Consider the following 14,595-nt stretch of genomic DNA (forward strand, 5'->3'; position numbering starts at 1 on the left):
CTCCTGCGTAACTCAGGTGCCAGGTCATTCGTCATGTTGATTTCTCGACCTAGGTATATATAACTGTTGCATTCGGAGATGGTGGTTCCGTTGAGAGCGAATGGAGCGTCAGGAACAAGGCTGTTTCTCATAAACATTGTCTTCGTAAGATTCAGCTGTAGTCCGACCTTTCCACATTCACGGTCAAAGTCGTTCAGCATTTGTGCCACTTGGCTGATGGTTGGTGTTATTAGAACGATGTCATCAGCAAAGCGGAGGTGGTGTAGTTGCCGACCATCTATCTTCACTCCCATGTTTTCCCATTCCAGTCGTCGCATGATGTTCTCGAGGGTGGCACTGAAGAGTTTTGGTGAAATGGTATCACCCTGCCGAACCCCTCTCTTGATATGGATGATTACTTCTTTGTAGAATGGTGAGATCTTGGTAGTGAATCCGCAATAGAGCTCATGAAGGATCCTGATGTATTGAGTTTGTACGCCCTGATTGGCTAGGGCTTCCATGACTGCTTCCGTCTCAACAGAATCAAAGGCCTTCTTTAAATCAATGAACGTTAGAGAGAGAGGCATCTTGAACTCCCGAGATACCTCAATGAGCTTGGTTATTGTGTGGATATGGTCGATGGTACTGAATCCTTTTCGGAATCCAGCTTGTTCACATGGTTGTCCATCACCCAGTGTTCTGCTAATCCTATTCAGGATGACTCGAGTGAATAGTTTGTAGATGACAGACAATAGGCAGATTGGACGATAGGAGCCAATGTCGTTGATGTCTCCTTTCTTGTATAGTAGTACAGTCCTGCTGGTTTTCCATTGGGATGGAACCTTGCATTCAGACAGGTAGCATGTGAAGAGTCGAGCCAATGTATTGATGAGTACTGATGGTAAGTTCTTCAGGTGTTCAGGTCTGATCTTGTCTGGGCCAGGTGCTTTTTGTTTCTTTACCGATGAGATGGCATGTTGGATTTCGGAAGGGAGAACATTGGGAACGACATAACCATCATGTGGTATGTGGTATGTCGGCAAGTGGGTGTGGCTATTAAAGAGATCTGAGTAGAAGTCATGAATAATCTTCTCCATTGCCCTTCTGGAAGATGTGATAGATCCATCATGATGTCGGAGGGCAGTCATCTTGGTTTTGTAGTTGGTGATACTGTACTTAAAAGCTCTGAACACTTTACCTAAAAAAGCCCTCCTAGAAACAAGAGAATTGAATGATAAAGCAGAAGGCTAGTGAATAGACAGACACCTCTCAGAGGAAGATAGGTGGATGAGCAGTAGGCAAATGAAAAAATGCTCAGCATCACTTATCAGAGAAATCCAAATCAAGACAACAAGGACACATACCACCTCACACCAGTGAGAATACAATCTGTTCATAGACTAGAAGGATTAACATAACCAAGATGGCAATAATCCTCCAAAGCATTATACAGATTCAATGAAATTGTATGATTCAACAAATCATTATACAGATTCACTTCTTTATAAAAAATGCCCCTTGTATTTCCTGCCATTTATATGGGCTGACAAATCCCCACCCAAAATAGCCAAAGCAATCCTAGGGAAAAAGAGAACTGGAGGAATCACTCTGCCCAATCTCAACTATACTGCAAAGGTGTAGTAATTAAAGCAGTGTGGTATTAGAATAATACCACAGACCTTGGTATGTAAAATAATAAACAGACTTTAAGACCAGTGGAATAGAACTGAAAACCCAGGAACAGATCCTCAGGTATATGGACAGCTAATCTTGAGTAAATAAGCAAAACATCCGAGGTGGAGCATGAGAACTTCTTCCACAAATGGTGCTGGGAAAACTAGTTGGTCAATGCAAAAAAAAAAGAAAGAAAGAAATCAGAACCTTTTCTAATACCATGTACAAAAGTCAAATCAAAATGGTTAAGTATCTCAATACCCAAAAAAACATAGGCAGAAGAACACTTACGGACACTTAAAGCTAGAGGCATCTTTAAGGAGCCAACTGCCACTGGCTAAGCAAACGGAATCACAGATAAACAGGACAATATCAAAACAACTTATCTCAATGAAAACTGTTACAAAAACAAAAAGATTCCCCCCAAATTGGAAGATAATTGACCATCATTTATTTGATAAATTGTTAATATCCAAGATGCATATAAGCACTGATAGAACCATGGGAAAAATCCAACCCCATAAAAAATGGAGAAGAGATAAACCGAAACTTCTTCAACGACATACAAATGATCAAAAGGCATATGAAAAAATGCTATACATAAGTAATTATCATGGGAATGGAAATCAAAACAATGAGATAGCACTTTACACTACAAAACTGGCACATATCAAAGGATGAGGAAGAAGAGGCTGGGCTGATAAAATCTCAGGGCCAAAATAGGCTGCTAAAACGAAGAAGGACAAAAATGACTGTACTTTCAGTGCACGTATGCTGGCTCAGGATGCATCCATCGAGGACCTGATGGTGCAGGCGTGAAAAATCAAGTACAACATCATTGGTCTGACCGAGACGAGAAGGCATCAATCACATCATGCCATTTTTGACACTGGGGAAGAGCTGTTCTTCGGAACACGTGACAAAAGAGGCGTCGGTGGTGTCGGTTTCCTTGTCAACACAAACTTGGCCATAAACGTTGATTCATTTGAATGCCTAATAATCCGAATCGGACAATTACGCTTAAATAGGTGTGGCTGGAGAAGTTCTATAAAGAAGACCACACCTTCTACAAGATCATTGTCAGTGATTTTAATACCAAGATAGGACCGAGAAGATCAGCCTAAGAACTCCACATCAGGACCCATGGCCTAGAATGGAACAAACAGGGTGAGAGAGTGTCCGAGTTCATCATGTCGACCAAGACCATCTATGGTAACTCAAAACTACAGAAGGCCAAATCTAAACGTTGGATATGGGAGTCTCCCAGTGGATGATTCCACAATGAAATTGACCACATCATATTCAATCAATGGTCTTGCCTGACCGATATTGCTGTCTGCGCTCTACCCTCGCTCCAAAGAGGTGCATAATAGCAAAAGGATGCTTAGCGCGTGTGTGCATGTGCAGGAACTACTGGCAAAGGCCAGATTCCTGCACAAGACCAACCCGAGCTCAATCCTTGAGACCCCAGATGTCTCTGAGGCCTCCAGGAGAGACCTCTAAAATGCAGAACCAGGGTAAACCCAGGGCACTGCAGGGTGTGGCCACAAAACAAATGAAAAAAAAAAACAACTGGAGGCAACTGAATGCAGCCTAAAGCTGCAGTGCTGACCCTCTCATGGCCCATAGTCGTGGCCATGTCCCTGTGTGTGGCAGCTGCAGACTCTGGAAGTCAAAGCGTGGTTCATTTTGGGGATCCTTGTATGGTCACCATCCTCATGTCCCTAGGGGGAACTTGCAGCACTTGGTGCCCTACACGAAGCCTAAGTTCCAGAGGCCCATCATCAGGATGTTGCCCATGTTACACCCACATGTCACACAGCTGGGTGTCTCTGAAGTATCACCAAATACGTGGACACCTTATGGTAGTGATAGGAGGCCTATGTCCTCTAAAAATTCACGAGCTTCCTAGTCAACTTCCTGAAGAGCTGTTTTCAACATGGAAGTCATGTGGAAAGGCAAAGAGAAGCACAAGTCCTCACTTCCCTTCTTCTGCTGCCTTCTTTGCTCCATGGGAGAAATTCTGCTGCCCTGCTGCAAGAGGGTTGTGCTGCAGGCTGTGTGTATGTCACGATCAGACTGGCCACCACCGCTGAGATCTGTGAGACGTGCAACATCTATGTGAAGGAACATTCAGCTTGCAGAGAGCTTGCGTTCATTTGGTCATCATCAACGTGCCCCCGTTCTTTGCCATGTATAGACTCCTGATATTTTATTAAACACCAAAGGAGGATCTGAGCCCATCTAGCAAATGGGGATGTTCTTTCATGTGAAGCTCATTATCTTCTGGAAAACAGTGGTGATTGCTTTGTTGGTAAAAACGTCATGTGATTTCAGACAGCAGAGACAGAAACATTCTGCATAGAAATGTTCATTGCTGCCATAGTCCACCACTACACCTTATATGGGAGATCAAGAATTACGAGTGTGCAACTCTTTGTTCCTCAAAACGTCACTTTTTCCACTTCACAACCACATACTGGTAATTACCACGAGCTTGGAGACACACTGATGGCACAGAACGTGCTCAGTACAGTTAGAGGTACCTGAAGACCTTTAAAATGACAAAGAACATCACATAAAAGTCGAAACTTCGGAATCCATAATCCAGTGCTGCACTTCTTTATGCTTTTTCTTTCTTCCTTTATTTCTCTATCTTCCTTTCTTCCCTCCTTCATTTCCTCCTACCGTGCTCCCCTTTCCCTTTCTCCTCTTTTTCTTTTATTTTTTCCTTTTTCCTTCCTCCCATCCTAGAGCAATGCAGAGGACCATGGGTTGGACAGCCAATCTATGGAGAAGACGTCAGACATAAGGACGTTCGGTCCAGGTACAAGTTCCAGTTCTGCACAGACTCATTAGGCTCACCTTGACCTGCCTCCAGTGAGACTCCCACATTCCCACAGGCAGAGAGGGAGTGTCCCAGTGTCTGCCCACAGGAACTGAGGGGGGGTGTTCAAGAAAGAAAGAAAGAAAGAAAGAAAGAAAGAAAGAAAGAAAGAAAGAAAGAAAGAAAGAAAGAAGAAAGAAAGAGAGAGAGGGAGAGGTCTGCCATAGAGGCAGACAGATGGGGGGAAGGAAGACACATGGAGAACATGCATACTGGCATACTGCTGAAGAAATGGGTGTTGGAACATTGTATGACTGAAACCCAATCATGAAAAACTTTGTAACTGTGTATCTCATGGTGATTCAATGCAAAAAAAATATTTTAAGTGCCTCTCAAATCTGTTTGTGTGCGTGCGTGTGAGAGAGAGCAAGAGAGCGAGAGTGAGAGAGAGAGAGAGACTATCTTTCTAGTCACTGTATCTGTATGTATTTGAAATACTGGAACGTTAAAGCCAGGTTAAAATCAAAATTAAAGGCCTTTAGGACAAGCTGGAGTTCAGTTGTGAAGTCACATGTACCAATATTTAGAACTATCTGGTTTTTGAGATATTTTTAATGATTCTAGGATGACTAGACTAAGGACTCCACCCAGCTACTTAGTGAAGTTGAAAGGAGAGCAAGCCAGCCATACCCTGGAGAACTTACGGTTTACTTGTGAAGAGTTAGCCCTGGTACTAACTGGAAGAGGCCACTTTAATATGGGAGTAGCCTGGAAGTTGTCTTTCCTTGCAGTTTCATTAAAGAACAAATTAAATAAATCAAGATAATTAATTGTAATCACCATTTTAATTAAATTGTTAGTATGTATGTTAAAGTAATTGACTTAAAATTGTCTTGAAAGTTTTACAATTATGATGTTGAAATTAATAAGTAGGTATTGTTTTGTGATAACTTTTGTGGAACAAGGCTTCCCAGAACTAGACTCTAAGGAAAATTTTGGATAGGAAGCAAGGGAAGTGCTCAGGAATAATCATTCCATGAAAAGAATGGAATAATAAAACATTTCATGATATTTGCTTTTTTATAAATTAAGATCCATTTGGAAGACATTGTCGTTTAAAAAAAAGATCTTTACTATTTTAATTATATGACTATAAAGTTAAGTATATAACTTGTAGTTAGTTATATAATACAATAATTTTAAGTTATATTATTAAATAATTATTATAGCACTGTCACTATAACTCTGTCCTCCCGTTGTTCATCGTGTTCATCAATTTTCTTGAGCAGGCACCAGTAACTTCTCCATTGTGAGACTTGTTGTTACTGGTTTTTTTTTTTTTTTGCATATCGAATACATCATGGGTAGCTTGCTAGGCTTTGCCATGCGGGCAGAATACTCTTGGTAGTTTGCCGGGCTCTCTGAGAGGGGTGGAAGAATCAAACTCAGGTTGACCATGTACAGGCAAACGCCCTACCGGCTATGCTATCGCTTTGGCTCAAATAATTATGTGCTACATAATTTAAATTAAGTATTTGACTACAAAATTAAGAGAGAGAGAAGGAAAGCGCCTGCCATAAAGGCAAGTTAGGGGAGGGGCAGTGGCAGGAGTTTTCCCCGGGTCATTTGTGGTGGGAAATGGACACTGGTGGAGGGATGGGTTTTGGAACATTGTATGCCTGAAAACCTGGTCATGAAAGCTTTGTAACTCTGTATCTCATAGTGATTCAATAAAAAACTTCACAAAAGCCAATAATTTAACATATCTAGCAATATTTGATCTCTGAGATTTTTGGTAAGTTTAAATTGTTAGGCTGATTTGGTAACCTTAGCAATAGCTCCATTCCTCGATGCTCCTGAAGAGACTGGAGGAAGTCTCCAGCTCAGGAATTTATTGTTTCTTCACTATGGATTACAGATGAAAGGGAAGAGAAGTGGGGCCGTTTTAAACTTCAAACTGCTAGGTTACCCTGTGACTTTGGGTGATTTCTAAAATAAAGGATTAAGTTTTAAAAAATAGGATACAGTTATAAGAAGAATTTTTTGTTTGTTTCTGAATTTTTTATTGGATTCTGCAAAGCCAGAGAGCCCTAATAAGAATTTTTAGGCTATACTGCTAATTATTTTGCATAGAACATGAAAATGCATTTCATTAACACAAATCATCTTATATGGTAGTTTTGACACCTGGTCTGAAACACAGTCATGACCTAAGTCTTAAGTATAAATATGAAATTTTTATAGTGCTTAATATATGATTAAATTAAATAATTCTTGATATATGATAATATATGTGAGTTTTTAAAACTCTTTAATATCTGTTTCCTAGAAATTGTGGTTTTAAGGATGCAAAATAAAACTAGGTTAATTTATAACAGGAGCAAAGTTGTTTTTGTTTTGGTTTTTTTTTTCTTTTTGGGTCACACCTGGCGATGCACAGGGGTTACTCCTGGCTCTGCACTCAGGTGTTACTCCTGGCGGTGCTCAGGGGACCATATGGGATGCTGGGAATCGAACCCGGGTCGGCCGCGTGCAAGGCAAAGGCCCTACCTGCTGTGCTATTGCTCCAGCCCCAGTAGCAAAGTTTTGCTGGAGCAAAAGTGTAGTATGTAATAGTTAACTGTTAAGTATCCTAAAGATTTTGGCTATTTATAGAATAATGTGTTTGTGTTTGGTTTTTGTTACACTTGAAAGTTTTGTAATTTTCAGTGTACCAATATTGTCTGGTCTATGCATGTGTTAGAAGCTGTGAAATGGTGGCTCTTAAACCAAGTTTGCGAATGTCTCCAGTATTTTAACTCAGAACTGTGATAGGATGAGAATCCACGTGTCCATGCTTTTCTGTTACTACGTGAGACCACAACTTGGGCTCTTCATAGAAAGGTTCCCCTGAAGAAGTAAAATGAAGAAAGAAAAAGGAGCACAACCTGATGACAGCTCCCCGTCCCTCTTTGCAAAACTGAGAGCTGGGATTATGAAGACATCACCATCTCAGGATGGTGATGGTTTGATAGTATGATATTTTTAAGAACAGTTCTGAGTGCTTTATGAATAGGGAATTTTAGGAAAACAAAATATGTCTTAGGGTAAAGGGAACTTAAGATTTTAAATACTGTAGTGGAAGTTATTGTCTCGTGGGAAAATGACCTTTAATAAAAAGGAGGAAAAATAGAAAGCTAGAAGAAATATTTGACTTCAAACTAAGGTAGACATAACTGATTTTAAATATTGTCCCCTTTCATAAAATTGTGTTAATTTTCAAGCACTGTTTTAAAGATATAAATATGAACAGTGTCTAACATTATCTAAACTGTGTACTGCAGATGGGGAAAATGTGGTTAAGCTAAATATTACATCAAACAGAATGTTTTTACACAATTTTAAAGCTTAAAAGATATAGAGGAGGCCCAAGCGATATTACAGCAAGTAGAGTGTTTGCCGTGCATGTGACAGACCAGTTTGATCCCTATATGGTCCCCTGAGTCCTGCCAGGATCCCTGAGCACAGAGCCAGGCACAAGACCTCAGCTTCCTCACTCCCAACCTTTAACTGAAGTAAAGAAGAGAAAAAGAGAAAGTCAAAGAAAAGGAAAAATAGAGTTGTTATGCGTGTAACAAAATATTGAAGATGAGCATAAAATTAAATAATTTGGTGCATGATCATACCATATGTTTGTTTGAAATGAATTTAGAAACATTGTGTTCTTTCATTTAATTACCTGAGTATTACACATCAGGATGTTAGTGAGATATTTGCTTGTATCTTTCCTTAATGCCTTTTGTGTGTTTTGCTCATGTCAATTTCTTGTTGTGTTGGACAAGGAATACTTATAAAGCTATGCTTTTTCTATAAATCAATGTGTGAGTGGATTAATTCTAAAATACTAGCAATGCAGGTGGACTCTGATTAAAGAACCTGGGCACTCATCACATTCACTTATTTTAAGCTTGAGTTGCCTTACATTGGTCTTAAATCCTAATACTTCCTTGGATGGCCCTGAGACAAGCTCTATACTAGCCTGACTTCTACAAGGGAGTGTGTCAGGGCCCACATGAATTATAACTGGATAATGGCTCTTCTTTGGAACAGGCTTAAGGAAGCAACTGACAAGGAAACTAAGGGGTTGGGAAAATGAAAACAAATTGGCCTGAAGCCTGTAGTTTGGGGAACAGGACCAGGTGTCCCTACACACCCAAAACTTCAAATCAACAACCTAAATACATGTCTCAAAATCTGGAGAAGGAACTACAAATAAAATAGCACTGTAGCACTGTCCTACCATTGTTCATCTATTTGCTCGAGCGGGCACCAGTAACGTCTCCATTGTGAGACTTGTTGTTACTGTGCTTGGCATACCGAATACGCCATGGGGAGCTCTCCAGGCTCTGCCGTGTGGGCGGGATACTCTCGGTAGCTTGTCTGGCTCTCAAAGAGGGACGGAGGAAGTGATTCCAGGTCAGCCACGTGCAAGGCAAACACCCTGCCCGCTGTACTATCGCTCCAGCCCACAAATAAAATACAAAGAGTGAAAGGATAAAATTTAAGTCAAGAGAGGAAATCAATAATATAGAAAGCACAAAAGAAATTCAAAGAATCAATAAAACTAGCAGCTGCTTCCTCAAATGATAAGCAAGAGAGACAAACCTTTCACTACTCTCACAATCAAGAGAAAAGAAAAAAATGTTCAAATAAAATAAATCAGAGACCAAAAGTGTAGATTATAACAGATCCCTTGGAATTTCAGTATGTAAGAGGTCACAATGAAAAACTTTATGATATTAAGTTGAAGAATCTGGAAGAAATGAACAGATTCTTAGAATCAGCACTGTCTGTCCTCCTATTGTAAATTGATTTGCTCGAGCGGGCCCAGTAACGTCTCCATTGTGAGACTAATTGTTACTGTGTTTGGCATATCGAATGCATCATGGGTAGTTTGCCAGGCTTTGCCATGCAGGTGAGATACTCTTGGTAGCTTGCCAGGCTCTCCAAGAGGGGCGGAAGAATTGAACCCAGGTCGGCCTGGTTGGCTGCGTGCAAAGCAAACACCCTACCCACTGAGCTATCGCTCCAGCCCTCTTAGAATTATATCATTTTAAAAATCTGAATGAGAAGGATGTAGTGTTTATTAATAGACCAATCATGACTAAGTAGTCTCATCAAGAACAACATTCCAGGTCCAATGGGGTTACTGGAAAGTTCTATCTGACTTTCAAAGAAGGTTTTTACTAATATGGAAGAAAAGAATCATAGATCATATTGGTGAATGCAGAGATAACTTCTGATAAGTTTCAGAATCCATTCATGTTGAAAAAAAGAACTTTATTAAAATAGGGGTGGAAGAAACCCTTTTCAAGGCAGTAATGACCATCTGTAACAAGCCCAAGGCCAAGATCTTTGTTTTTTTAATTGTTTTTATTTTATTTTCATGATTTTTGATAACACCCTTCAGTTTTCTCACCAAACTCAGGAGTCACTCTCCTGACTGATTCAGGGACCATATTGGATGCTAGGGATTAAACCCGGGTCAGCCACATGCAAGACAAGCACCTTACTCACTGTGTTATCCATCCAGCCCAACAGCCAGTATCATTCTTAATAATAAAAAATGCAAAATATTTCTTCTCAGATAAGTTACAAGGATGTCCACTATCCTTTCATCCTCCACCTTTATTCAATATTTTATTAAAAGTCCTGGCTACAGCAACAAGGCAAGAAAAATGAATCAAGGGATCCAAATTGTGAAAGAAGTCCAATCATTACTATTTGACCATGACGTGATAGTATATTTAGAAGACCCTAAAGAGTCAACCAAATGCTACTAAAATTAATAAATCAATACAGTAAAACTCGCTGTAAAAAACCCAATGTACAAACATTGGAGTCATTCTTATATACAAATCAGTGAATGAGAAGAGTAAGCCACCAAGGAGTCTATCCCATTTAAATTAGTGTTCAAAATAAATATATCAGTTTCCAAAATATCAAGTATCTCTGATTAAACCTAACAAAAGATGTAGATCTACATCATGAAAACTTTCAACCACTTAATAAAGACATAGAAGACCTTAGGAAATAAAAAACAATTCCATGCACAATTACAGACAGAAAGACTAAATTTATTAAAATTATTAATCTACCTTAGCTCATATATTCAACATAATTCCCATCCAAATTCAGATGACATTCTGCAAAGACCTAGAAAAGTCAGCAATACAGTTTGTACGGAATCACAAGAAACCACAAAAAGTCAAATCCATACTGAAAAAGAAGAGATTTGTAGGTATCTCATTACCTATAATTTGAAACTATATTTATAAAACTATACAGATCAAAACTGCAGGGTACTGGCCTAAAATTAGGTTTTATTCAAGTTACTGGAACAAAGGTACTGCAAGGTACTGGAATAAAGTTTGGTTTTATGATCAATGTTAAGAACTGAATACTCAAGGTAAAAAAATGTTTATAGACATAACGTTGACAAAAGGAGGTGAGAACATGAAAAGGAGTAAAGATAGCCTCTTCAAGAAATGTTGCTGAGAAAATTGGATAACCACAGGTAGAACATTAAAGCTGGATCCACATCCAAAAGTCAAATCAAAGTGAATAAAAGATCTTGAGATCTAACTGGAAACTAAAGTACATTTAGGAAAATATAGGCAGAATAGTCTGAGATTTCAGCCTCAAAGATGTCTTCAATGATATGATTGGCAAAGGAAACAGAATTAAAAATAAACAAATGGGACTATATTAAAATGTTTCTGCATGGAAAAATGAAAGGCTGAAACTAAAAGACAGCCAACGAAATGTGAAAAAATCTTGCATTCAACACATCATAAAGGGTTGATCTCCAGGATATTTAAATTACTTAAAAAGATCAAAGAAAAATATCCAAAGACCTTATCAAGAAGTGGATGGAGGAAAAGACTGAGCAATAGTATAGGAGGTAGGGTATTTACTTTCCCACAGCCAACCCGGGTTGAATCCTCAGCATCCAGTAAGGTTCCCTGATCATCGCCAGAAGTAAGTAATGAGGGCAGATCCAGGAGTAACCCCTGAGCACTGAGGTATCCCCTCAAAACTGAGATGGGCCAAAGAGATGCTGCATTTGGCAAAGGAACCAATTGATAGTCGAGCAGCAGGAGCTGCTCTCTATTCTCACATGGTGCCACCGCCACCCACGGGGACAAGATCCCTAGGTTTTTCGCACCATCACTGGACCTGCCAGCTGTGCCCCAGAAGTTTGTCTTTTAGTCCTGGTTTTGCTACTCTCTGGCCAGGGCCATCTGTCTGCTGGTGAGAGTCCTGTGCTCAGTACCTTGTAACTATCTGGATGTCTGAGCCCTGCCTGTACCTGAGCTATCCTGAGCATCAGAGCCTTGCCTCTAACTGCCAGAATCTGGGCACGAGTGATACTGTGCCTCGTGTCAGGGTACACCACACTACCTGATCTATTGGGAGGACAGTATCCAGAATGCATGTTCTCAGAGAGAGAGACAGAGAAACAGTCAGAGACAGAGACAGAGACAGAGATATAGACAGAGAAAGACAGAGAAAGAGAGATAGAGACAGACAGATAGAGAGAGCACCCCAACTCGGGACTTCCTTTAATCTGCTGCCAAATCCTACCCTCAGCATTCCAATTCTGTGTTCAGATTGGCTCCCTGTTCCATGGGCTGAGATTGGCTCCCTGTTCCTGGGACTCTACACCTCAGCTCCTGCTGTGTCTTCCCCCCCTGAGTAGTGGTTACCTTAGATTCTTTTAGGGAGTGTGGCAAAGGCCTGTCTTCTAAAACTCCTTCCTGTCGGCATGTGGACGCTCGTTTTGCTTGGGACTCCTAGGTGCCACACTTGTTCCCTAACTGGAACAGTGGGGTAGGAGCCAGTTTCCCTGATGGCTGGTCAGATAATTAGTGGGGCTCCAAGACTCGAGAGACAGACATGCTCAGATCTGTGACAACTAAAAATTATTTCACTAAGACCAGGGAACTTTGGAGAGAATATTCCCATATGAAGAAACAGAAAATATAAAAACATCCCTTAACACCCATAGAAACATATAGAACCATTTACAAGTGAAGAACACATTTAACTATTAGCCTTGAAGAGATATTTTGCATCTTCTAGATTATGTGCTTCATAGTTCTTGTCCTTGTAGTTTGTGTTGGAATCTAAAATAATTATTTCTGTGACCTGTGTTTTAGTGGGTAGTCTTCTAATCAGTGACTATTATTATCATGGAAATGGGTTTCTGCAGAAGTTTTCTCTGTCTATTTGGACATTTATTTTTCCAATGCCCTTCCTGAGGCAGCAATAACATCTCCCTTTGGAGCTGGTTTTAAAGTTCTCAAATGCAACAGCAGTTCGGGCTCGATTCTTTCCTGTGTCCTCTGTTCCCTATTTCAATCGACTTTCTATCTCACTTTCAGTAGTTCTCCAAGGCTAACCCTTGAAACCAAGCCTAATATTTGAAACTTTCTCTGAATGTCCAGGGCAGTCTATGCTGCCAGTAGGCACAGACACGCCTCATTCATGGGTACTCACCATCAGACATTAAGGATGCTGAGTCTGGCGAGGGAAGGAAGGTATTGTCATTTGGATAATTTGCTCCTGTGTATGTACAGTTATCAGACAGCTTACCTTTGATATAAGGAAAAAGCTTCTAATGCAAGCTGTGAGTTCCAGGCCTAGCCAATATGAAACCAGAGAGCACTGAAAAGTGAGCAAAGAGACTTAAGGCAGTACAAGAAAATGTCTCCTAGACTGATTTGAGGAACTCAGGAAGGCTATATCCTCAGGCTTGTGTAGTTCACTGGATGGTGACACAGCAGCCACCGAAATATTTCTTCTACTTGTATGTTTTCAGATGGAGAAACCACCAAATGGTTCCAGATGACACATGATCGGGATGTCCTATGAACAACTGGGGAAAGTTTGATTTGAAGTTTCTCCATAAGGAAGGACTCAGCCACTTCTGTACCAAGTCTGGCCACAACACAATTTGGGAGGTCAAGTATGGCCAGCACAAGGAAGTATAAACCATAGTGCTGTCTGGGAACTCTATTAGTTTTGTAAAAATATGGATAAGCACATTGTTCACCTTATGTTCACCTGCTTTATGCTTTATGAGAAAAACCTGGACTTTGTTGGAATTGTAAATTGGAACCCTCTTTTCTTGCCAAATGCCATGAGACTAGAACAATGGACAACCCCTAAGAGCCCTCTTCCTGCAGTGCTCATAGCCCCAGAGTTGTTTCTCCCTTATCCATACCCACAAATGGATCTGTTGACCATCGGGAAAGCAGGAGACTTAGGATTTATGGCTTTGTGCCCACTTCAGGAGGCTCCCCAGGGATGCAGGAAATATCCAGGATCCATGTGCCTTTCTCCTTGAAAGTTATAGGCCAGATAAAGCCAGATCTAGGGAGATTCTCGAATGACCCTGAGAAGTACATAATGAAGTTCCAGGGCTTTCTGCAAGTGTGTGAAATGGCATGGAAAGTTATAATACTCATCTTAAATCAAAACTTAAAAACAAACAAAAGAGTACTGTACAAAAGTACATAACTTGATTATGTACTTATCTGAGTCATATAATCATTTCTGGAGAATTCAGAATCCTTTGATAAATAATATATGTTCCACAGGGCAGTGGCAGTCTCTCATGTAGACTCAGGATGGAATTACAACCAGCCAACTGCTGCTTGGTGCCTAGACACTGTGAGTTACAGAGTAGAGAAAATAACAAGAAGCAGAGACTGACCCCTTAATTATGCTTTGTTGATCATTATTGAGCAGGAACCAGAGAAAACACCCACAATATTTTTAGAATGTCAGGGAGGCAATTAGAAAATACACTACCTAAATCCTGATCCTATGCAAGGTGAATTAATCTTATGGAAAAAATGTTTATGCAGGCTGCCCCAGATACACGGAGAAAGTTTCAGAAGATAGGTGTGGGTCTGGAGGTTGTCCTTGGAGAACTATTGAAAGGGGCTTTGGCAATCTATTGCAACAGAGAACAAGAGGGCACAGGAAGAAATAGAGCCCAAGAGTGGTTTTGCATGTGAGGACTTCAACAGAAACTCAAAAGGGATATGTCATTTCTGCCATCAGGA

The sequence above is a fragment of the Sorex fumeus genome, unplaced genomic scaffold (assembly GCF_029834395.1).
Source record: "Sorex fumeus unplaced genomic scaffold, SorFum_2.1 ptg000106l, whole genome shotgun sequence".
In the NCBI taxonomy this organism is placed as follows: Eukaryota; Metazoa; Chordata; class Mammalia; order Eulipotyphla; family Soricidae; genus Sorex; species Sorex fumeus.